The sequence below is a fragment of the Aegilops tauschii genome, chromosome 3, assembly GCF_002575655.3.
Source record: "Aegilops tauschii subsp. strangulata cultivar AL8/78 chromosome 3, Aet v6.0, whole genome shotgun sequence".
NCBI lineage: Eukaryota > Viridiplantae > Streptophyta > Magnoliopsida > Poales > Poaceae > Aegilops > Aegilops tauschii.
The window spans coordinates 56,483,140-56,508,264 of NC_053037.3; the positions used below are offsets into that span (position 1 = coordinate 56,483,140).

The following is a 25,125-nucleotide window of genomic DNA, read 5'->3' on the forward strand; positions in this document are numbered from 1 at the left end:
CGTAGCATAGTAGTAGCTTTTATTTTGAGGCGATAGGATAGTAGCTTATGTATACTACTCCTTCCGTCTCAAAATAAGTGTCCCAAGTTAAGTGTCTCAATCAAAGTTAATACAAAGTTGAGACACTTATTTTGAGACGGAGGGAGTATGAAAAAAGAATCCTTGATATAATGGATTAAAACGAGGGCGGCCTAGTTGGCTAGCGCGTGAGGTTTATTACCATGTGGCCGAGGTCGAATCCCACTCTTGCACCAATTATTTTCCTAGGTGGGACCCCATAGAGCAGGGAGCAGTCAATTGGACAAAATACGTAGCTTTACGGTGAGTCAGTGACCGTAAATCACCACAACTCGTATTCAATGGCCGTATTAAGCGTATTCTAAAGTCCAGTGACCGTAGTGTGCTTTGACCTCAACTTCAATAACCATAAGTGTATTTGTCTCTAAATACTGTACTTTTGAATAGTTGGCTTTTGCCTTTCTCGATTGTTCGTACAAATATGTCTAATTTTCCACCTCCTGCTTCTTTTCATCACCTATAGATTAATTATTAGGCCAGTTAGCTTTTATCATTTTAGGCTGTCCTAACAAGTCTACTTAATATTCCATCTCTTTGCTTGTGTTAGGGACACATATACAAGCTTGGTATTATTTGTGGAATGACAACAGCTACATACCGCCGCTACCACCATTGCTTCTGCGCAACCTGCTGTCATGTCAAACTTTTGGCGAGCAGTGATATCTCAAATGAGGCTACGGGGTCATTTTGCTCGTGAGAACTCTTCTTTGCCGAATTCTGGAATGGAGCTGATAAAAGAATTGAGCAACAATCAACAAATTTGCCTTTCTGCTGCCCAGTGAGGGATTTGTTCGATGCGTATTCGAGTAAGCACTCATCTCATCCACTAATCTTATTTTATCAGTTATGATGGTTATGGTATAAATATATTCTTTTTGCGAGGAATGGTATAAATATATTCACGACATAATATAATTTTGAACCGCTCACTAAACTTTTTTAGAAATTCTGATGATCGGTCTTAACTCTTAAAGCAAGTATCACATCTGTGGACAGATTGAGATTGGGTTACAATATTGTAGATTTGTTTGACATGTATTTGTCATGCTTATAGGCAGTTCCCTGTCCTATTCTTTACACAAATTATTCCCGTGTAGCCTTATGGATAGGCCAGTTGCTCCAAGAAATACAGTTTTACTGAATCTCAGGGACAAATAAATAGCATATATGTGCACTGCTAATGACACTGACAAAAAGGTTTTAACTATGTAGAGCAAGTAGAGAGGAGCTGTGGAGCCTCGCCGGCAAGACGGCCCTTGTCACCGGTAGAAGGATGGTGCAGCAGCCGGTCTTCAGTGGAGGAGAGAGATCGCCCGCTCCGCACCATGCTGCTCTCGCCCTCTCCTCTTTTTTCTTTCGATACGAGAGGTTTTCTTCCACGCGGGGGGAGACGTGGGTCAAAACCCGATGAAATCCCTGCAGTTTGGGGTGGGTTTAAACGAACGAAGCCTCAGGAGGGAGGCCACATTTTCTGCAAGACCAGAAACAATGCTTCAGAAATATATACTGTAATATCTTGTTGGTCATGTTAAACAAGCGGACAAACATGCAAATCTGTAGTATGGCAGGGTACTGCTCCATGTAAAACAAACATATAAGCACCACATATTCAGTTCATAGACAAACACACCAGGAAATTCCGTGCAAGTACATTGGATACTGGCAGTCGATGAACAAAGAGAACAAGTAAAAAGTACGATGAAAAGAGGGTCTGAGGTTCAGCTTGTCTTCGCCATTCACCAGCAATGGATTATATACATAAGAACCTCAACATTTTTTATTTTGCATATTTACAAAACTCCTGCTAGAAATACCAAGCAACATACTAACATTTACTATTAGCTGGATTGTAAAAACATACCAAGAAGACAATACATAAATATTAAACAGGACAAGCAATTTGCAACAACAAACAAGAGTTAAATGCAGTACAGAGGACAGCAAGAAAACTAATCAAGTTCAAAGCACTGTATGGAACATAATCTTAGGAGTCAAAAGAAAGAAAGAAGAACACATATTTTAGAATATGTGCCGCTGACATCAGTGGTCCAGGAACCATATACTGCAGAAGTACTCCACAAGGCTAAGATCTAATAAAAAAGACGAGCACCTTATACTAGAAGCATTCCCAGCAGTAACGGTACCAGTGTTCTCCTTGAAACTTGGGCGGAGCTTCCTCAGTTTCGCTGGGTCAAACTAAGAGGCATAAAATGCTCATATTACATAGTAGTAGTATAACATAAAAAGGTTATACAGAATAAATGACATACTTTCCTTGTTTTAATTAACTACAAGACAAACTATCAGCAACTTTGCCAATAACAGAGTGTGTACTGCCTAATATTTCTTGAGCCTGGTACATTTTATATTTCGCTACAGAATGCATGAAAACACTTGATACAGAATGGAGACAGACATAATTTGTTTTTTACAGAATAATTTGGTTGTTTTAAAAGGATTTACAGACACTGCTAACAAAAAAACATGGGATAGCCCTATAGTTCATTGTTTCCAGCTTTTGTGTTTGAAAAAAATTACCCTGTCTAGGGCTCTAGGCTCTTGTCTTTTTCAACAAGTACCGGTGGTTTTCCTCTGCCAACAGGAACTTCAACCTGGTAGATAGGACAGAGGGCATTAAGAAAACAAATAAAGGAATGGTTGCTAATATGGCAAAGAGATAGAAAATGACCGGAATGATCTCCCATGCAAAAGTGCCACTATCACGAGCAGCAATTCAGTGTCTCTGTCCCATGTCCACCGCCCATTTCAAGAATTGACTGAATTGTTGCCTCTAGGGCGCCTCCCGCAACAAGGTTTGAAGCAGCCTGACCATAAGTTTCTGCTTCAGTGCTGTACAAATGATGGTAGTAAAGATCATGTCAAATGGGTTAAGAGGAAGTAATATAACTTCTTGAAATAGGAAATGCATTTTATGAGATTACAAATCAAAATAAGAAGAAATAAAGAACATAAATCAACTCACGAGACAGCAACAGCAGGAGCTGGGGAGGAGGTGGCAGCTGGACCAGGAGCACTGACAGGTACACTACGTCAGTAAAGGTAAGGATAAGGCTACCTAGCTGCCAACAACCACTAGCCATATAGCATAATAATAATAATACAAAATTACAAATCAATGATAGGAAGCTATTATTTACTAACAACCTTTTGAGACTCTCCTGCTGAAGTTAAAAAGGAACTATACCAAGATATTAAAATATCACATCTTCAGTGACTGATAAAAAAGAAAGAAATACAGACTTGTGCATCTCATGGCATGTCATTTAAAATGGCAAAGCGGTATTTTATATACAAAAAATATCTTTAAAGAGACCAAAAAAATCTGAACACAACAGAATACACCTGAAAAAGATCAAATCAGTTTTTTTTAATAAGAGTAAAACTCACATAGGTGCTGGCACAGCCACTGCTTGAGGTGCTGGTGTGGCTGGTGCTTGAGAGGCAGGAGTAGCAGGCACCGTCTGAGTAGGGGGTGCCTGCGTAATAAATGCAGGTCAAAAAGTAGAATCTCACCAATAGAAACATATATATATATAGTGAGGAAATGAGAAATTTGACTTAACCAGAAAAAAAACACACAAACAGATGACAAAAATACGTCGAGTCAGGAGCTCATAGTTGTGAACTTCGTAAAATCTGCCATTCTAATTCAACTAATATAGTTGGCTCAGAGCTTAACTATCTCTGCCAATTAAAGAAACAACGAACTTAACCAGTACCATCATAGTTTCAGTGAAAAAATATGGCAAAAGGTACTGTCCGCAAATAACTCCCAAAGAATCATGACAAAGTTTTGGATATATGGAACGGGTGAAAGATACACTTGACCATTTTCATTTGAGGTAAATTATGCAAATACGAGCACACAAAAAACCACAAAAGCAACATACACTTGACCATTTTCTGTTTAGTAGCTATACTGACGCATTCTTTTTTCCAGTTTTCGATTGTTCAAATCTGCCTACAAGAACAATACATGGACTGAACTGGAGGGATTTGAGTTTCAGAAATGAAAGGAAGTTGCAGCACGCTCCAACCTCATGCGTTGGAGGTGCGCATGAGCAGTTGTCATGGAAGCAACAGGAGCTAGGGGAGCGGGTCTGTCATGTGTTAGAGGTGCTGACCGCCGTCGACGGAGACGAACGCGTGCGAGTTGTTGTCAGCCCGTGTTGGTACAGTTAACTGCTGCTAGTCCAATCACTGATCCGTTCGCAGTTCACATCGCGCCCAACCTGCAATAGAACACGAAGAGAATCAGAGTTGCACGAACTTGGAGAAAAGAGGAGCACAGGGAGTAGTGGCTCTCGCCGGCGGCGTCGGGACGTGCACATCAGTGGAGTGGATCGAACGAGCGGCACCTTAGGACGAGGGAGGTGGCGTGCAGCTGCAAGGTTTGCTGGGAGATGGGGGATCCCCATCGCGTGCAGCCAAGCCAGGGGATGCGGTCACCGGCTGCGGTGGCCGGCGAAGGTCCGGCGGTTGGGGCGTGGTGGGGATGGAGGGCGGCGGCGGGAGGCGATCTGGGGATGGAGAGAGGCACGCTGGGGATGGGGCCCGGCGGCGGGAGGCGCGCCGGGGCCGGGGCGGCGGCCGTGAGAGGCGCGCTGGAGCCGGGAGGATCGTCGGCAAGAGGCGCGCCGAAGCCGGGGGCTGGAGGTGGGTTGGGGGTGGAGCCGCGGTGCTGTGGGGGTTTTGGGATTGGGACGGGCCGGCGCTGTTGGTTTTCTGTGGATCTCCGGAACGCATGATCGCGTGTATACAGGCCCGACTGTTATCGAAATAATATTCTCATCCTAGGATCAGAATAGTGTTACCCTCTCTGTCTATATATATATATAAATAAAACTAATTATTAGAAATAGAAGTTATTATTAGCAAGATAGTTAGTACCCTTATTGTTTTCTCATCAACCCTTAAACGAGCAGTTACCTTTCATGGACACTTGATGCCTATACAATTTTCAAGATATCTTTTTTACCTGTTTTAGATCCCCATATGTCAATTTCATTGTTAATGGCATATTGTTTTATTGCCACCCTGAACTCTTCCATTGAAGGGAACAAGGCACCTACATACATCTGAGGGTTCTCTTTGTCATATGCAATCTCATCCTCCTGAGCTATCCTATCATCAATAAGAATAGCTGCCTCATTCGATAGTTGTTGGTCCTCCTCATCGGTGAGGTACACATCCTCACTAGGTGGCGAAGGAGGTGCTTCATGTGTCTCACCCTCATCAATACCAAGAAAGTCACACATATTCTCCTCTGTAATTGGAACATCCACTTCATCTTCATTTGGAGAAGCAATCTCAATTAGGCTCCAATCAATTGGTGGTTCTGTATCAACCACCACCGAAGACCCACATTGCTCATTGCTTTCACCCACTTCAGAAATTGATGGCACATTAGGTTGAACAACATCACATGTTGAAAAATTCATATCATTGTCAACAATAGCACTTGTTTGACTCACTATTGACTGAACAAGCTCAAGTGCTTCTTCATTGGCATTGTCCACAACTATAGATGATGTAGCACTACATAGTACATCATCCATAGCTTATTTTAGGACTTTAGGTGCCTTATCAACATGTGCCTTCTTAGGTTTCTTAGCAGGCGGTTCCTTAGCAGGTTTGTTAGCTCTCTTGGCGGCAGATTTCTTAGAAGGTCTGGTATGCACCTCAACTAGCAACTCCACTTTCCCCTCCTCCCCCCAGTTATGGTCAAGCAAATGGCTTTTCAGTTGCTTAGTGCCAACCAATCTGCGTTCCTCATCAGCATCCTTATCATAACGAAACAAATGCACCTCCTACCATGGCCCCCATGGTATATATTGGCTCAGATCATAGGCAATTTTGTTAAAAGTCAGCCCCTTTAATCTAATCGGCATTTCAATGTGCTGGCGCTCTATTTGTTCCTCAGCGTCATCAACAAGCATGGCCAGATATGGAAGAAGTCTAACATTTAGGTTAAAATGAACAGGCTGCTTTGCCCTACTCAACGATGAAAAGAATTTGAAGTTCTCGGTTAGGTTTTTCAGGCTATTGCATTGAAACAAATGCAGATAGAATAACATTTCACCTTTGTGGCTTGAGAGCAACAGCCTCACTGTCCAGATCTGGGACGTTATGCATATCAGCCACCCTTCACAGATCAACTTCCATGCTCTGCATCAGTTCATACATAAAACATTAGAGAACAACAAGGTGGGATGGGTGAGGGAGCATCAGAAATAGGCTCCCCTGCCGTGCCCAGCCTACCTTTGAGTCACTGACACATGGGTCCCTGGGTTCCTCTCACGTAGGTTAACACAAGGGCATTTCGGGCAAATCCTCAATCTTTCAGCAAAGACGTGGCAAATCCTGGGTTACAGCCAAAACAGGGGCAAATCCTCAAATTGCAAAAAAAGGTGACAAATCCTCAAATTCCCCTTTTAAGGAGTGTTTCCTCTGGTCTCGCGTAACGCCAGACATAGGGGCACCCAATACATTATAGTCTGTCTGTATAATTACCGATCGTCTAATCGCTCCTTATAGACAGCATTCCTCCTGTTGTACGATGGGTGTCTGCAACCAGCATTTGTTTCCTTTCAAGAAACGGTTCAAGTTTCTCCATAATTTTAGGCCTATACAGACAGCTAGCTAGACGATGCATTGTAGAAGATGTCTATAGTACAGACTAATCTGACATGGACAGAGATTATAGACAGGAGCCGTCTAAACCGTTGCACATGCCCTAAGGGCATGTCCAACGCTGATTAGTCATCCGTCTATAACTCATGCCACCTAGGATTTTAGTCTGCATGGAGGAAAGAGAAGAATGAGAAAGAGGCAGTCCGTCTGCCGAATTAAGGACGGTCGAATCCCGTAAAAATCTCCCCTTAGCGACGACTTTTTTCCTGTTGTACGAGGGGTGTCTAGAACTGACAGTTTTCGCTTCCGGGAATAAAATCTATTTAACCCCTTCGGCTCGGCCGTCAGCCAGCCACCATGGCCGTTTCTCCTAATTTTAGGGCTTATATAGATGATTAAATAGACAGACCATTGCACGTGGTGTCTATATAGCAGTCTGTACTTGACATGACATGGTATTATAGACAGGACTTGCCTAGACGATTGTACATGCCCTAAGCGATATATAGACGCTCTCTTTTTTTTTCGAGAAAAATTCACTACAGAGCCTATTACTTGCGCTGGCACCCACTTTAGTCCCTGTGGTTACAAATATCCGAAATATAGTCACCAAACTTGCACTTGGGGTCATCTACGGTTCATTATACGGTTTTGTGTACGTATGTGCTGAGTTGGCGCTAGTCAACCGATGCCAAGTGTGCATTGACTGCCACATGTGCCCAGCTCGCTCGAATACGCATGCACGCAGGTTTTTTTTGCAAAACTGCCAGTTATTAAAAGATCTGCCCCCTCCCCACCTGGTCGGATCGAGCCACCCCTGGTCCGACCGAGCCACTCCTTGTCTCGCTTCTCCCCTGCTTCTTGCTTCTTCCCTGGTTCGTCATCGCTGCCGAGGTGGTTGCCTCGACGTCTCCGGCGTGGGCGAGCGTGGTGACGGCCTCATGAGCTCGTCGTCGGACGCTGCGCCGCCGCCGTCCACGCCATTTGGGAGGGGCCTGCGTGACGTCCCTCTCGCATCGACGCGTCGTGACGACCATGCCTCGCCGCCCCTCTATGGCACGTCACCGTCGCCGGCAGGTTCTGTACTCGATCTGTCCATGAAAGCTCCGGGGAAGAGCTTGCGTTCGAGTCAATTGCACATGGGTGCTATGGTTTGGGCTATTTCTCTCCCCTTTTGCCACGGATGGTGTAGGGTTTAGGGTTTTAGCAGCGGACGTTGAGCAGGGCCACAGATCAAAGCTAGGGTTTCTGATGGGCTATGGATGTTGTATTTGGAGGTGATCTATGGTTTGCAGAGCAAAATTAGGGTTTGATTTTGGATATGTTAGGGGAAGTCCATGCTCGCTTCTCCCCTGTTTCTTTGCTTTATATGGCCTGGTTGTTGATCATAAGGCGTTTTGCGCATGAGATGATCGTTTTGCCCATGAAAGATCATATATTTGTTCAGTGGAGGCCATGAATCAGTGCTTTCTTTCTGCAACATGTATGAATTTTGCTCTGTAAGATAACTAAATTTTTATGTGTTAACCTGTCTGAATATTGAAATGTCTGAACTTGATTTAGTACAATAACTAAGCATTGCCACTTTGCTTGTTTTGGTCCAATTACATTTCTTTACTGCTTGCTAAGTACCCTTGATTAAGTCCTGCTTAATCAGTTAACTGAGCTACTGGTGGTTTGATATAGTAACTGAACTTTTGGAGTTAACTGAATATTTTCAGCTTGACTGAACCTTCATAAATGTCTCTGTTTATTTTGTCTGAACATTGCCACTTCGAATGTTTTGCAGGACCCCTAAGCAACCACTTCTCTGTTGAGGTCATACATGGTGGCTATTTCCTTCGTGCAAGCAAGCATAGGGATTACCACAAAGGCCACTCCATTTGGTATGACTACTGTGACTGTTGGGGAACGTGCAATTTCAAAAAAAATTCCTACGTCCACGCAATATCTATCTATGTGATGCATAGCAACGAGGGGGGAGAATGTGTCCACTTACCCTTGCAGACCGAAAGCGGAAGCATTAAGTAACGCGGTTGATGTAGTCGAACGTCTTCGCGATCCAACCGATCAAGTACCGAACGCACGGCACCTCCGCGATCTGCACACGTTCAGCTCGGTGACGTCTCTCGAACTCTTGATCCAGCTGAGGCCGAGGAAGAGTTCCGTCAGCATGACGGCGTGGTGACGGTGATGATGAAGTTACCGATGCAGGGCTTCGCCTAAGCACTACGACGATATGACCGAGGTGTAAAACCGTGGAGGGGAGCACCGCACACGGCAAAAGATCAACTTGTGTGTTCTAGGGTGCCCCCTGCCTCCGTATATAAAGGAGGGAGGGGGAGGCTGGCCGGCCCTTGCTAGGCGCGCCCCAAGAGGGGAGTCCTACTAGGATTCCACCTCTTGGTGGAAGGGGGAAAGGAAAGGAGGGAGAGAAGGAGAGGGGCGCCGCCCCCCTCCTAGTCCTATTCGGACTCCTTTGAGGGGGGCGCCGGCCAGCCCATGGTGGCTGCCTCTCTCTTTCCCCTAAAGACCATTAAGGCCCATTACTTCCTCGGGGGTTCCGGTAACCCCTCCGTCACTCCGGTTTTACCCGAAACTCTCCGGAACACTTCCTGTGTCCGAATAACATGGTCCAGTATATCAATCTTTACCTCTCGACCATTTCGAGACTCCTCGTTATGTCCGTGATCTCATCTGGGACTCTAAACAAACTTTGGTACATCAAATGACATAACTCATAATACAAATCGTCATCGAACGTTAAGCGTGCGGACCCTACGGGTTCGAGAACTATGTAGACCTGACCGAGACACATCTCCGGTCAATAACCAATAGTGGAACCTGGATGCTCATATTAGCTCCTACATATTCTACGAAGATCTTTATCGGTCAAACCGCATAACAACATACGTTGTTCCCTTTGTCATCGGTATGTTACTTGCCTGAGATTCGATCGTCAGTATCCATATACCTAGTTCAATCTCGTTACCGGCAAGTCTCTTTACTCGTTCCGTAATGCATCATCCCGCAACTAACTCATTAGTCACAATGCTTGCAAGGCTTATAGTGATGTGCATTACCGAGAGGGCCCAGAGATACCTCTCCGATACTCGGAGTGACAAATCCTAATCTCGATCTATGACAACCCAACAAACACCTTAGGAGACACTTGTACAACATCTTTATAATCACCTAGTTATGTTGTGACGTTCGATAGCACACAAAGTGTTCATCCGGTATTCGGGAGTTGCATAATCTCATAATCATAGGAACGTGTATAAGTTATGAAGAAAGCAATAGCAACAAACTAAACGATCATAGTGCTAAGCTAACGGATGGGTCTTGTCCATCACATCATTCACTAATGATGTGATCCCGTTGATCAAATGACAACACATGTCTATGGCTAGGAAACTTAACCATCTTTGATTAATGAGCTAGTTAAGTAGAGGCATACTAGGGACACTCTATTTTGTCAAGTTTCCGGTTAATACAATTCTAGCATGAATAATAAACATTTATCATGATATAAGGAAATATAAATAACAACTTTATTATTGCCTCTAGGGCATATTTCCTTCAGTCTCCCACTTGCACTAGAGTCAATAATCTCGTTCAAATCGCCATGTGATTTAACACCAATAGTTCACATCGTCATGTGATTTAACACTCTATAGTTCACATCGCATTGTGACCAATACCCAAAGGGTTTACTAGAGTCAATAATCTAGTTCACATCGCCATGTGATTAACACCCAAAGTGTACTAAGGTGTGATCATGTTTTGCTTGTGAGAGAGGTTTAGTCAATGGGTCTACCACATTCAGATCCGTATGTATTTGCAAATTTCTATGTCTACAATACTCTGCATGGAGCTACTATAGCTAAATGCTCCCATTTTCAATATGTATCCAAATCGAGACTCAGAGTCATCCAGATCGGTGCCAAACTTGCATCGACGTAACTCTTTATGACGTACTCATTATCTCCTCCATAACCGAGAAATATTTCCTTAGTCCTCTAAGGATAATTTTGACCAATGTCCAGTGATCTACTCCTAGATCACTATTGTACTCCCTTGCTAAACTTAGGGCAGGGTATACAATAGGTCCGGTACACATCATGACATACTTTATAGAACCTATGGCTGAGGCATAGGGAATGACTTTCATTCTCTCTCTATCTTCTGCCGTGGCCGGGCTTTGAGTCTTACTCAACTTCACACCTTGCAACACAGGCAAGAACTCCTTCTTTGACTGTTCCATTTTGAACTACTTCAAAAACTTGTCACGGTATGTACTCATTGAAAAAACTTATCAAGCGTCTTGATCTATCTCTATAGATTTTGATGCTCAATATGTAAGCAGCTTCACCGAGGTCTTTCTTTGAAAAAACTCCTTTCAAACACTCCTTTATGCTTTCCATAAAATTCTACATCATTTCCGATCAACAATATGTCATTCACATATACTTATCAGAAAGGCAGTAGTGCTCCCACTCACTTTCTTGTAAATACAGGCTTCTCCAAAAGTCTGTATAAAACTATATGCTTTGATCAACTTATCAAAGTGTATATTCCAACTCCGAGATGCTTACACCAGTCCATAAATGGATCACTGGAGCTTGCACACTTTGTTAGCACCTTTAGGATCGACAAAACCTCCTGGTTGCATCATATATAACTCTTCTTTAATAAATCCATTAAGGAATGTAGTTTTGACATCCATTTGCCGAATTTCATAAAATGCGGCAATTGCTAACATGATTCGGACAGACTTAAGCATCGATACGAGTGGGAAAATCTCATCGTATTCAACACCTTGAACTTGTCGAAAACCTTTTTCGAAAATTCGAGCTTTGTAGATAGTAACACTACCATCAGCGTCCGTCTTCCTCTTTAAGATCCATTTATTCTCTATGGCTTGCCGATCATCGGGCAAGTCAACCAAAGTCCACACTTTGTTCTCATACATGGATCCCATTTCAGATTTCATGGCCTTAAGCCATTTCGCGGAATCTGGGCTCATCATCGCTTCCTCATAGTTCGTAGGTTCGTCATGGTCTAGTAACATGACCTCTAGAATAGGATTACTGTACCACTCTGGTGCGGACCGTACTCTAGTTTACCTACGAGGTTTGGCAGTAACTTGATCTGAAGTTTCATGATCATCATCATTAACTTCCTCACTAATTGGTGCAGGCATCACTGGAACTGATTTCTGTGATGAACCATTTTCCAATTCGAGAGAAGGTACAATTACCTCATCAAGTTCTACTTTCCTCCCACTCACTTCTTTCGAGAGAAACTCCTTCTCTAGAAAGGATCCATTCTTAGCAACAAAGGTCTTGCCTTTGGATCTGTGATAGAAGGTGTACCCAACAGTTTCTTTTGGGTATCCTATGAAGACACACTTCTTCGATTTGGGTTTGAGCTTATCAGGATGAATTTTTTTTCACATAAGCATCGCCACCCCATATCACCTCTAGATGGACTTTTGGAATCACTTGATTATGAATCACTTGATGCTTGCGAACCATGCCTCATGGGCAAAGACTAAGACTCCGTTCTCCGGAACAATGGAGCGACCAACAGACTTGTTGGAAATAATACATACTAATGTATGTGGTCCGATGAATGTTGAGGCTCACGTTTCTTAAAGTTTGGGGTGGCGATGCTTATGTGAAAACGTTTCATCCTGATAAGCTCAAACCCAAATCGGAGAAGTGCGTCTTCATAGGATACCCAAAAGAAACTGTTGGGTACACCTTCTATCATAGATCCGAAGGCAAGACATTCATTGCTAAGAATGGATCCTTTCTAGAGAAGGAGTTTCTCTCGAAAGAAGTGAGTGGGAGGAAAGTAGAACTTGATGAGGTAACTGTACCTGCTCCCTTATTGGAAAGTAGTTCATCACAAAAATCAGTTCCTGTGATTCCTACACCAATTAGTGAGGAAGCTAATGATGATGATCATGAAACTTCAGATCAAGTTACTACCGAACCTCGTAGGTCAACCAGAGTAAGATCCACACCAGAGTGGTACGGAAATCCTGTTCTGGAAGTCATGTTACTTGATCATGACAAACCTACGAACTATGAGGAAGCGATGATGAGCCCAGATTCCGCAAAATGGCTTGAGGCCATGAAATCTGAGATGGGATCTATGTATGAGAACAAAGTATGGACTTTGGTTGACTTGCTCGATGATCGGCAAGCCATAAAGAATAAATGGATCTTCAAGAGGAAGACAGACGATGATAGTAGTGTTACTATCTACAAAGCTCGAATGGTCGCAAAAGGTTTTCGACAAGTTCAATGTGTTGAATACGATGAGATTTTCTCACACGTATCGATGCTTAAGTCTGTCCGAATCATGTTAGCAATTGCTGCATTTTATGAAATCTGGCAAATGGATGTAAAAAATGCATTCCTTAATAGATTTATTAAAGAAGTGTTGTATATGATGCAACCAGAATGTTTTGTCAATCCTAAAGATACTAACAAAGTGTGCAAAGCTCCAGCAATCCATCTATGGACTGGTGCTAGCATCTCGGAGTTGGAATATACGGTTTGATAAGGTGATCAAAGCATATGGTTTTATACAGACTTATGGTGAAGCCTGTATTTACAAGAAAGTGAGTAGGAGCACTATAGCTTTTCTGATAAGTATATGTGAATGACATATTGTTGATCGGAAATGATGTAGAATTTTCTGGAAAGCATAAAGGAGTGTTTGAAAGGATTTATTCAAAGAAAGACCTCGGTGAAGCTGCTTACATATTGATCATCAAGATCTATAGAGATAGACCAAGACGTTTGATAAGTTTTTTTTCAATGAGTGCATACCTTGACAAGTTTTTGAAGTAGTTCAAAATGGAACAGTCAATGAAGGAGTTCTTGCCTGTGTTGCAAGGTGTGAAGTTGAGTAAGACTCAAAGCCTGACCACGGCAGAAGATAGAGAGAGAATGAAAGTCATTCCCTATGCCTCAGCCATAGGTTCTATAAAGTATGCCATGCTGTGTACTAGACCTATTGTATACCTTGCCCTGAGTTTGGCAAGGGAGTACAATAGTGGTCTAGGAGTAGATCACTGGACAGAGGTCAAAATTATCCTTAGTGGAATAAGGAAATATTTCTCGATTATGGAGGTGATAAAGAGTTCGTCGTAAAGAGTTACGTCGATGCAAGCTTTGACACTGATCTGGATGACTCTAAGTCACAATCCGGATACATATTAAAAGTGGGAGCAATTAGCTAGAGTAGCTCCGTGCAGAGCATTGTAGACATAGAAATTTGCAAAATACATACGGATCTGAATGTGGCAGACCCATTGACTAAACATCTCTCACAAGCAAAACATGATCAGACCTTAGTACTCTTTGGGTGTTAATCACATCGCGATGTGAACTAGATTATTAACTCTAGTAAACCCTTTGGGTATTGGTCATATGATGATGTGAACTATTGGTGTTAAATCACATGGCGATGTGAACTAGATTATTGACTCTAGTAAACCCTTTGGGTATTGGTCACATGATGATGTGAACTATTGGTGTTAAATCACATAGCGATGTGAACTAGATTATTGACTCTAGTGCAAGTGGGAGACTGAAGGAAATATGCCCTAGAGGCAATAATAAAGTTGTTATTTATATTTCCTTATATCATGATAAATGTTTATTATTCATGCTAGAATTGTATTAACCGGAAACCTAGTACATGTGTGAATACATAGACAAACAGAGTGTCACTAGTATGCCTCTACTTGACTAGCTCGTTGAATCAAAGATGGTTAAGTTTCCTAGCCATAGACATGAGTTGTCATTTGATTAACGGTTTCACATCATTAGAGAATGATGTGCTTGACTTGACCCATTCCGTTAGCTTAGCACTTGATTGTTTAGTATGTTGTTATTGCTTTCTTCATGACTTATACATGTTCCTATGACTATGAGATTATGCAACTCCCGAATACCGGAGGAACACTTTGTGTGCTACCAAACGTCACAACATAACTGGGTGATTATAAAGGTGCTCTACAGGTGTCTCCAATGGTGTTTTTTGAGTTGGCATATATCGAGATTAGGATTTGTCACTCCGATTGTCGGAGAGGTATCTCTGGGCCCTCTCGGTAATGCACATCACTATAAGCCTTGCAAGCAATGTGACTAATGAGTTAGTTACAGGATGATGCATTACGGAACAAGTAAAGAGACTTGCCGGTAACGAGATTGAACTAGGTATTGAGATACCGACAATCGAATCTCGGGCAAGTAACATACTGATGACAATGGGAACAACGTATGTTGTTATGCGGTTTGACCGATAAAGATCTCCGTAGAATATATAGGAGCCAATATGAGCATTCAGGTTCCGCTATTGGTTATTGACCGAAGATGTGTCTCGGTCATGTCTACATAGTTCTCGAACCCGTAGGGTCCGCACGCTTAACGTTCGATGACGATTTGTATTATGAGTTATGTGATTTGATGTACCGAAGGTTGTTCGGAGTCCCGGATGAGACCGGGGACATGACGAGGAGTCTCGAAATGGTCGAGAGGTAAATATCAATATATTGGAAGGCTATATTCGTGTTGGGGAACGTAGTAATTTCAAAATTTTCCTACGCACACGCAAGATCATGGTGATGCATAGCAACGAGAGGGGAGAGTGTGTCCACGTACCCTCGTAGACCGAAAGCGTAAGCGTTAGCACAACGCGGTTGATGTAGTCGTACGTCTTCACGATCCGACCGATCAAGTACCGAACGCACGGCACCTCCGAGTTCAGCACACGTTCAACTCGATGACGTCCCTCGAACTCCGATCCAGCCGAGCTTTGAGGGAGAGTTCCGTCAGCACGACGGCGTGGTGACAATGATGATGTTCTACCGACGCAGGGCTTCGCCTAAGCACCGCTATGATATTATCGAGGTGGTTTATGGTGGAGGGGGGCACTGCACACGGCTAAGAGATCCAAGAGATCAATTGTTATATATATGGGGTGCCCCCCTCCTCCGTATATAAAGGAGGGGAGGAGAGGGCCGGCCAAGGGGAGGAGGCGCGCCCAAGGGGGGGAGTCCAACTCCCACCGGGAGTAGGACTCCTCCTTTTCCTATTTGGAGAGGGAGAGGGAAAGAAGAGGAAAGAGGGAGGAAGAAAGGGGGGCCGGCCCCCCTCCCAATTCGGATTGGGCTTGGGGGGGGGGGCGCCCCCTCCCTTGCTCCTTTCCCTTCCTTTCCACTAAAGCCCATTAAGGCCCATATACCTCCCGGGGGGTTCCGATAACCTCCCAGTACTCCGGTATTATCCCGATCTCACCCGGAACCATTCCGGTGTCCAAATATAGTCGTCCAATATATCGATCTTTATGTCTCGACCATTTCGAGACTCCTCGTCATGTCCTTGATCACATCCGGGACTCCGAACTACCTTCAGTACATCAAAACACATAAACTCATAATATAACCGTCATCGAACTTTAAGCGTGTGGACCCTACTGGTTCGAGAACTATGTAGACATGACCGAGACACGTCTCCGGTCAATAACCAATAGCGGAACCTGGATGCTCATATTGGCTCCCACATATTCTACGAAGATCTTTATCGGTCAAACCGCATAACAACATACGTTGTTCCCTTTGTCATCGGTATGTTACTTGCCCGAGATTCGATCGTCGGTATCTCAATACCTAGTTCAATCTCTTTACCAGCAAGTCTCTTTACTCGTTTCGTAATACATCATCCCACAACTAACTCATTAGTTGCAATGCTTGCAAGGCTTATAGTGATGTGCATTACCGAGTGGGCCCAGAGATACCTCTCCGACAATCGGAGTGACAAATCCTAATCTCGAAATACGCCAACCCAACAAGTACGTTTGGAGACACCTGTAGAGCACCTTTATAATCACCCAGTTACATTGTGACGTTTGGTAGCACACAAAGTGTTCCTCCGGTAAACGGGAGTTGCATAATCTCATAGTCATAGGAACATGTATAAGTCATGAAGAAAGCAATAGCAACATACTAAACGATCAAGTGCTAAGCTAACGGAATGGGTCAAGTCAATCACATCATTCTCCTAATGATGTGACCCCGTTAATCAAATGACAACTCATGTCCATGGCTAGGAAACTCAACCATCTTCGATTAACGAGCTAGTCAAGTAGAGGCATACTAGTGACACTATGTTTGTCTATGTATTCACACATGTACTATGTTTCCGGTTAATACAATTCTAGCATGAATAATAAACATTTATCATGAAATAAGGAAATAAATAATAACTTTATTATTGCCTCTAGGGCATATTTCCTTCAATTCGAACATCGGAAAGGTTCCGAGTGATTCGGGTATTTTTTGGAGTACCGGAGAGTTACGGGAATTCGCTGGGAGATGTATTGGGCCTTATTGGGCCATACGGGAATAGAGGAGGCAGGCCAAAGGGAAGGAGGCATGCACCCCCCATGGGTCCAAATTGGACAAGGGGTGTGGCCCCCTTTTCCTTCTCCCTCTCCCCCTCTTTCCTTCTCTCCTACTTCGGAAAGGAAAGGGGAATCCTACTAGGACTTGGGAGTCCTAGTAGGACTCCCCACACTTGGCGCGCTCCCTAGGGCCGGCCTCCTCCTCCTCCCTCCTTTATATACATGGGCAAGGGCACCCCAAAGACACAACAAAGTTTCTCTTAGTCGTGCGTGGTGCCCCCCTCCACAGTTACACACCTCGGTCATATCGTCGTAGTGCTTAGGCGCAGCCCTGTGCCGGTAACTTCATCATCACCGTCGCCACACCGTCGTGCTGACGGAACTCTCCCTCGACCTCAACTGGATCAAGAGTTCGTGGGACGTCATCGAGCTGAACGTGTGCTAAACACGGAGGTGCCATACGTTCGGTGCTAGGATTGGTCGGATCGTGAAGACGTACGACTACATCAACCACGTTGTCATAACGCTTCCGCTTACAGTCTACGAGGGTACGTAGCCAATACTCTCCCCTCTCATTGCTATGCATCGCCATGATCTTGCGTGTGCGTAGGATTTTTTTTGAAATTACTGCGTTCCCCAACAATTCATGCTCAACGCAAACACCAAATAACATTTATTTTAGGTTCAACACTAATCCTGAAGGTAAAGGGAGTGTGCGATGGTGATCTTATCAACCTTGGAATCACTTCCAACACACATCGTCACCTCGTCCTTAACTAGTCTCTGTTTATTTTGCAACTCCTGTTTTGAGTTACTACTCTTAGCAACTGAACCAGTATCAAATACCGAAGGGTTGCTATAAACACTAGTAAAGTACACATCAATAACATGTATATCAAATATACTTTTGTTCACTTTGCCATCCTTCTTATCCGCCAAGTATCTAGGGCAGTTCCACTTCCAGTGATTAGTCCCTTTGTAGTAGAAGCACTCAGTTTCAGGCTTGGGTCTAGCTTTGGGCTTTTTCACGGGAGTGGCAACTTGCTTGCCATTCTTCTTGAAGTTCCCTTTATTCCCCTTGCCCTTTTACTTGAAACTAGTGGTCTTGCTAACCATCAACACTTGATGCTCTTTCTTGATTTCTACCTTCGTTGATTTCAGCATCACGAAGAGCTCGGGAATCGTTTTTGTCATCCCATGCATATTATAGTTCATCACGAAGTTCTAGTACTTGGTGATGGTGACTGGAGAACTCTGTCAATCACTTATCTTATCTGGAAGATTAACTCCCACTTGATTCAAGCGATTGTAGTACTCAGACATTCTGAGCACATGCTCACTGGTTGAGCTATTTTCCTCCATCTTATAGGCAAAGTATTTGTGAAAAGGTCTCGTACCTCTTGACACGGGCATGAGTCTGAAATACCAATTTAAACTCTTGGAACATCTCATATGCTCCATGGCGTTTAAAATGTTTTTGAAGTCTTGATTCTAAGCCGTAAATTATGGTGCACTAAACTATCAAGTAGTCATCATAGCGAGCTTTATCAAACGTTCATAACGTCTGCATCTGCTCCTGCAATAGTTCTGTCACCTAGCGGTGCATCAAGGACATAATACTTCTGTGCAACAACGAGGATAATCCTCAGATCACGGACCAAGTCCGTATTATTGCTACTATCATCTTTCAACTTATTTTTCTCTAGGAACATGTCAAAATAAACGGGAAAGCTATAAGCGAGCTATTGATGTCGGAGTAATGGGCCACGGGTAGCCTCATCAGCTCCTTATGGCATTTCAAGACATCGGGGCCGACTGCACCCCTCAAGCATCAAGGACCAAGCACCGCCTTCTTGTGGCCGCCTGGCCCAAGCGGCCGGCTGCCAGAAGACGGCAGAACCCAGAAGACGGCAACAAGGTGGGCCGACTCCTAGCAGGCGGCCTCCAGAGAGGTCGGTGTCGGTGTCAAAACCGGCGGATCTTGGGTAGGGGGTCCCGAACTGTGCGTCTAAGGCTAATGGTAACAGGAGGCGGGGGACACGATGTTTACCCAGGTTCGGGCCCTCTCGATGGAGGTAATACCCTACTTCCTGCTTGATTGATTGTGATGATATGAGTATTACAAGAGTTGATCTACCACGAGATCGGAGAGGCTAAACCCTAGAAGCTAGCCTATGGTATGATTTTTGTTGATGATGATGTCGGTCCTACGGACTAAACCCTCTGGTTTATATAGACACTGGAGGGGGCTAGGGTTACACAGAGTCGGTTATAGAGAAGGAGATCTACATATCTGAATTGCCAAGCTTGCCTTCCACGCCAAGGAGAGTCCCATCCGGACACGGGACGAAGTCTTCAATCTTGTATCTTCATAGTCCAACAGTCCGGCCAAAGTTTATAGTCCGGCAGTCCAAGTACCCCCTAATCCAGGACTCCCTCAGTAGCCCCTGAACCAGGCTTCAATGACGACGAGTCCAGCGCGCAGATTGTCTTCGGCATTGCAAGGCGGGTTGCTCCTCCGAATACTCCATAGAAGATTTAACACGAGGATCGCGTCCGGCTCTGCAAAACAAATTCCACATACCACCGTAGAGAGCACAATAATCCACAAGTCTAATCTGCCGACAACTTCTCATAGCGTGACATCACGCTGCGGCCCGGTCATTATTCGAACCGTTTTTCTCAACCAGCTGCTGCACATATTGTGAGGCGGTTTCATGGGCACGTCTTGTCGAAGCAGAGATCGTGTCCCCTTATTACAGGATTCTCATCAATACGGGTGTGGGTAACCCAACCGTGCCATTAACACGACGCTTGGGAAATAAGCGAGTTTTGCGGGGCAAGTGGGGAGATGCAGGATACCTGCTGCCTTTATAAGGAGATAAGGACTCCCCTTTTTCACCCGCGCCTTCTTCTTCCTCTGCTCATCCATTTCCCCTCGCTCGAGCTCTAGCGCCCAAGCCTTCTCCTTCTCCGCTAAGTCATTCAAGCATGTCCAGAGCGGGAGGCAAGTGGATGGCTTCCTCTGTCAAGGAGGCGGACATCACGAAGCTTCGGGAGGCCGGATACCTGGCCGCAGACATTGCGCACCGGCTTCCTACCGAGGGGCAAATCATCCCTACCCCGGAGCCTCAGGAGAGGGTGGTATTTCTCCCTCACTTCGTCCGTGGACTGGGATTTCCCGTCCACCCATTTGTCCGTGGGCTCATGTTCTACTATGGGCTGGACTTCCATGATCTGGCCCCCAATTTCATCCTCAACATCTCGGCGTTTATCGTCGTGTGCGAGGCCTTCCTCCGCATATCGCCCCACTTCGGCCTATGGCTGAAGACCTTCAACGTGAAGCCGAAGGTGGTGGTTGGCCAGCAAGCAGAGTGCGGAGGCGCCATGGTGGGCAAGATGCCCAATGTCACTTGGCCCGAAGGCTCCTTTGTGGAGACCGTGAAGGGGTGGCAATCGGGGTGGTTCTACATCACCGAGCCACGCAACACCAACTGGGCGGCGGCCCCCGAATTTCGATCTGGCGTCCCTATGCGGATCACCTCCCGGAAAGAGAAGGGACTAGCCTGGGGCTCATCGACAGAGCTGACCGGACTCCAGACCTGTATCAAAAACATGATGAGCAAGAAAATCAAGCTTGTCAATGTGGTCCAGGTCATGCTCTCCCGCCGGATCCTCCCGTGTCAAAGACGGGCTTTCAATATGTGGGAGTTCGACCCGGCCGAACACCAGACGCTGCAAGAGCTCTTCGGCACAATGCACGAAGATGTCTGGAAAGTGCTGTTCAAGGCTAACGAGGTACCACCACCCGTAACCGAAGACCGCGGACTCAGCGCAAAGCGCCCCGCCAATCCGGTAAGTTTTTATATTTTGCAAGACGTGCCTTTTACTAGCACATCCGTGGGAGGAATCTAAACTTCCATGCCAATTCATCAGGACTGGGTAGCATTAGCGGAGCAGATTGATTGTCCAGCTCCATTACCCGAAGATACATCATCGACTTTTTTGCTAGAGATGCTGTCTCCGGCGCCTTATGAGGTGCCGGAGAAGAAGGCCAACAAGAAGGCCGCGGGGACCAGGAAAGGTCTCCGGCGCAAGGTTGTATCGGACTCATCGTTCGAGAACATCGAGGCGCACTCCTCCAACAAAGAGGAGGAAGAAGTAGCAGAAATGCCTCCCCCGGCGACCGGGGGGGGGGGGGAGAAGAAAAGGAAGGCCGCCCCGTCTGGGGGGGGGCGAAGGGTCCAAGAAGGGAAAGACCCTTGCTCCGGACCACTCCACCACAGCCGCCTACAGCGACGAGGAGTGGTTGCCTAGGGACAAGCCCCTGGCGAAGTCGTAAGTATCCAGACACTATAATACTTCCGGTACGTACTGCTTTATTGATTCTTATCATGTCAAATATGATCGTGCAGTCCGGACAAATCCCACATCGACGTATCCTCCTCGGATGGGTCTTTGAGTCAGTCGGCGATGAACAACGATTCACTCCCGACGGCCACTTCCCCCCGGCCCGCGGATGACACCGAGGTGCTGTCCCAGAGGGTACCGGACCAGGGGGAGATCGTCCTGGAGACGCCCCAAGGCGAAATCCCAGACGCCGGACACATGGGGGGAAGACCCCCATGGATTCTGATAACGGGGGCCGCAGCAAGTTTGGCCCCCAGCCGGATACTGCGCCTGAACCTCCAACGGTTCTGGATTCAGGCATGCAGCCCATCGCCAAGGAGGGCGAGCCGCCTGTGCTGATGACCTCTGTCCATCCAGAGGCATCGGACAACTTGTTGGAAGCGCTTCGCGGTGCTTCTATTGACGAAGAGCACCGCACTATCATGAGTGCGGTGATTGAGAAGGTCCGGTCCACCAAGAGAGGGTTGACCGAAGCCTGCGTCAGTCTCCTAACAGGCTTCGAGGTAAGTAATAAAATTATAAGAAAATATCACGGTATAGATAGTAGCCCCTGATGCTCTGTTTGGTGTTCAGAAAGAAAAGCCAAACAGAGGATCAAATAATCATCCGCAGGAGTCTAACAGAATATGTCTATGTGAATAAGCAGGCGTCGCTGCTGGCCGCGACTGCATGTACTGCGGAGGTCTCCAGACTGAAGCGGGACCTGGAGCAGACAGAAGGAGAGCTCGGCCTCATGAAGAGGCAGTTCGAGGAGAACAAAGGTACATAATACCCCGTCTGTATATTGATGAAGAAGAAATGGTTTCAGCTCATATAAGCTTTATGAAATTTAATAGGGGCCACGACCGAAGTGGCAGCCCTTAAAAAGGCGCCGACCGAGGCCGAAAACAAAGCAGCCAAGGAGCGCGCCGAGCGCGAGAAGCAAGAGGCCTGCGTCGGCGAGGTACAGCAAGAGCTCGAGGGCTTTGTCAAAAAATATGAGTCCTTGGAGCGTGACTCGAAGACGCAAGAGTCCGAGCTTGCGAAAGCCCTCCAAAGCGCACGGGACGCCAAGGCCGAAGCCCAAAAGGCCCTTCAGGAGATTGAGGCGGCCAAGAAGATTGCGGCGGGTAAGGCATTCAATATGCAAAGGAAGCATGTGAAGGAGACTTTCTTTTTACTTACCCGAATTTGGAGCTCTCCAGGGGCATTCCCAGATCTGCCGCGCAGCATATCAGATGCCGCAGAGTTCTATCGGGCTGAGGAAGGGAGCTCGATGGAGAAGTTGTTCTGGTCCCAGTATATTGGGGCCGAACATCCGATGACCTTGAGCGACCAACTGAAGCAACTAGTCGAACTTCACAAGGTGGCTGAACTGGCCATGAAGGACCTCATAATCCGGATGTGGCCAGCCGAACCCCTGCCCAGCAGCTACTTCGGCTTGGTGAAGCGGCTTGTATCCGCCTGCCCACGGCTCAAAGCCATAAAGTGGTCAGTCTGCGTTGAAGGTGCGCGCCGGGCCTTCGCCCGCGCAAAAGTGCACAGGGTGAAGATGGATGCCGAGAAGCTGGTGATGGAGGGGCCATCGAAGGGCAAGGAGCACCACCACCCCGAAAAATATTATGATAGTGTCTTGAAGGGGGCCTGCCTCATGGCGGAGGAATGTTCTAAGGATGTAATGTTTGAATAAATGTATTCGTTTGATCCTGTAATATGAAAACAAGTTCATTTGCGCCAGATAACGCTTGTTAATTTAAAATATTACCTTCTATGCGGCCGTTTATAAAATCTGAGAGTTGGCCAGTCGTCGGCTTCTGCCCCCATGTAACTAGTACCGGGGTGTTCGGGATAAATATAAACACTCATTATCCAAATGTTTGGTCCTTTAAGGAGGTGTTTAACGCAACGAACAAGGCAATCGGACTATACGGCTTTATCGCTCTCACTAAGCCATAGAAGTCTACCATTTTAAATTTTGGCGTAGCCCCTGGTGTTCAGAAGGCCGAACTTGGGGCGCTATACACGCCTAACCTAAATCGGACAAGGCCGATTCCTCGCCCAAAGCGGAAAAAAATCTTTAAGGATTTGAGACCTCTCGAACAGCGACCAGCTCTCGCCGCATCATGACAGTCAGTTTTCGGCTTTCTCTACTGAAGTGCTCGTCCGGAAGAACCGGGACACAATCGCAATAGTTCTCCCTGCGCTACCTTAGCCGATATAGCGGAACGTAAGGCACCAAAACAAGGGAGCCGGGCAAACCCAACATTTGACCAAAGAAATGATTCGGAGCCGATGCATATAATGCTATAAGTTCGGGGTGCCGCACTGTCGAAAGTGTTCGGACTTTTTTTGCCATGTTATGGGGTACACTGAAGCCCCTGGCAAACTGATCGTACCAAAATGTACGGGTGCAAAAATAAATAAACAAACAAGGAAAGAAATAAAGAAATGTAATAATGAGCTGACGCTGTACATTATTTTCCATTGTTATTTGAATAGTACGTCGAGGCGTATGTATACGAGTAGTGCGATAAGCAAAATAGGACTAGTTGACATGTCCAAGCCAAGAGCGAGCTGCGCGCGGGTATGTAAAACACGCATAGCGATCGTTAACATAGACCACCTGGTAATTCCCTTGTACGTCAAAGCTTCATGCCTCCTTGGCGGTTTCCCTCCCGTGATGGGTCCGATGATCAGGTTACTGGAAGAGCCTTTCAAAAAATAGGGACCTGAAAGAAAGAAAAGGGTGAAAGTATATGAGTCCTGGAGCGGTTGATCCGCATTGTAGGCCGTATTATAGCTCTGCCTCCGCCTACGCCCATGGTATCTTGAGTGCGTAATTATGTACGCGCGGCACAAATTTTGCTGCTTGACTGGGACTAGGACGGAGGCCGAATTGCTAGGCGAGCCCAGGACATGCCGAATGATCCTGTTGCAGATACTCCGGACACGCTTAGCGGAGTCCGGGGGCTTTATGGCCGAACTGGAGGTCTGCCTAAGAAGGCTGCTCTGTACCTCTGCTGTGAGGGCCGCAGTGTGCTCCTCTGTATGAAGGGAGCGCTCTATGTTTCCATTGACTGTTATAACCCCACGAGGACCTGGCATCTTGAGTTTGAGGTATGCATAATGCGGTATCGCATTGAATTTGGCAAATGCGGTTCGTCCGAGCAGTGTGTGATAGCCACTGCGGAAGGGGACGATATCGGAGATTAACTCCTCGCTTCGGAAGTTGTCTGGAGATCCGAAGACTACTTCTAGTGTGATTGAGCCCGTGCAGTGGGCCTCTACACATGGTATGACACCTTTGAAGGTGGTTTTGGTGGGTTTGATCCTGGAGGGATCGATGCCCATTTTGCGCACTGTATCCTGATAAAGCAGGTTCAGGCTGCTGCCACCGTCCATGAGGACTCGTGTTAGGTGGAATCCGTCAATGATAGGGTCAAGGACCAATGCGGCCGAACTGCCATGACAGATACTGGTAGGATGGTCCCTGCGATCGAAAGTGATTGGACAAGATGACCATGGATTAAACTTTGGGGCGACTGGCTCCATCGCGTAGACGTCCCTTAGTGCGCG

General features: G+C 45.9%; 1 long non-coding RNA gene across 3 annotated transcripts; it reads right to left on the reverse strand.

Annotated features, from left to right (window-relative positions):
- Window positions 1-1,148: 1,148 nt before the first annotated feature.
- On the reverse strand, window positions 1,149-4,894 carry LOC109776941 (uncharacterized). 3 transcript variants are annotated; one of them, XR_002236172.4, is made up of 8 exons: window positions 4,458-4,894; window positions 4,224-4,331; window positions 3,487-3,575; window positions 3,062-3,112; window positions 2,768-2,928; window positions 2,617-2,690; window positions 2,189-2,274; window positions 1,149-1,549 (listed from the first exon to the last, which is right to left on the reverse strand). It is a non-coding gene; the product is annotated as an uncharacterized lncRNA (long non-coding RNA). The 3 variants fall into 3 exon arrangements; XR_002236173.4 differs by having other exon boundaries at window positions 3,062-3,124; XR_005771935.3 differs by lacking the exons at window positions 4,224-4,331; window positions 4,458-4,894 and adding an exon at window positions 4,137-4,218.
- Window positions 4,895-25,125: the final 20,231 nt, after the last annotated feature.